Raw genomic sequence first — 1,292 nt, forward strand, 5'->3', positions numbered from 1 at the left:
CAGACTGCCCCTGGTTGCCTTTCTCCTTGGCAGAGAGTGGCTCATTCCTACTCTTGGTTTCCTATTTTGTAACCGTTATTAAACCGTATGTTTCTGAAAGCTTTCAGAGAGTCCAAACACACGCGTATCGTCTGATTACCCCTATTTACAACCTCACTGATGGCTAACTTAAACAGTATTAGGTGTGTGAACTATGACTTCCCTCTATATATGTTGTATTGATTTTTCCCCAATACTGTGTATTTCTCCACAGAGCTACTGATTTTTTTTTTTAATATCCTGTCTTCTTCAGACACCAGAAGCAAGGTGTCTGAAGCACCCTAGTTCTCTCTCCACACCTTTTGGACATCCATGTGACATTTGCACCATCTTCCCTTCTGCTACACTTTGTCAGAGCAAACCCATTTCTTGGCACAAAACCCAGCACTGCCAAATTCATAGGAGGTGTTTTAAGAAACTAGACTACACTGGTAGGTGGTTTTGCTTTCCAGAAAACGCCATTCTTCCCTTGCTCCTCAGACATGCTCGTATCTTAAATTCAGCTGGAGTTAAGCAATAAAGATGGAGCCAGTCAGACAGATGTGCTGTTGATACGCAAAGCCACTAAAATGAATCCTGCGAATGGGTGGTGGGGATAAGGGAGCACAGCCCACCAAATTAAACCCAGAGTTAAATTAAACTGAGGCAAGAGAGGAAGCTCTGTCCCATTTCTGCCTCTTCCTCTCACTGCTGTAGGAGGATCCTCCAAATCTGTCACACATCAGCGCAGCTCAGTGCAGCGGACTAGTGTGCTGGCATCTCATTTCCCCATTTCTCTGTGTCCTCTCAGGACCGTAGTGACATCCTCTCAGTCATTTCTCTGTCCCAGAATGTGGACTGGTTTTCAAGTGCTCATGTGGGATGCTTTCCAAACGCCTTCACATCTGGCTCTCCATCCTTCTTACATGGCTTTATTTGTGACCTTATTAAAGATCTTTGTTGTTGTTGTTGGTGGTGGTGGTGGTGGTGGTGTTGTCCTTTATGGTTTGCTACCTGTTCCTTGCCGGCTTATCTCTCCTGCTGACACACTGACTGCAAAAAAGGGACAGTCTCTAATTACCCACCCGTGCAGCCTCCCCCAGCTCTTGCTACCTGCGGTCTCCCTGATCAGGAGGGAGAGGTCCCCGAGATAAACACCGCTCCGTGCTCGCCGGGGCCTTTTCCTCGACAAGTAAACTCGCACCCTGCAAGGAGCCGCCCCAGGGAGCGGGGGGAGCCACCTCCACGTCCTCCCACCTCTAGCGAGGGGACGG

The sequence above is a fragment of the Pygoscelis adeliae genome, unplaced genomic scaffold (genome assembly GCF_000699105.1).
Source record: "Pygoscelis adeliae isolate BGI_AS28 unplaced genomic scaffold, ASM69910v1 Scaffold386, whole genome shotgun sequence".
In the NCBI taxonomy this organism is placed as follows: domain Eukaryota; kingdom Metazoa; phylum Chordata; class Aves; order Sphenisciformes; family Spheniscidae; genus Pygoscelis; species Pygoscelis adeliae.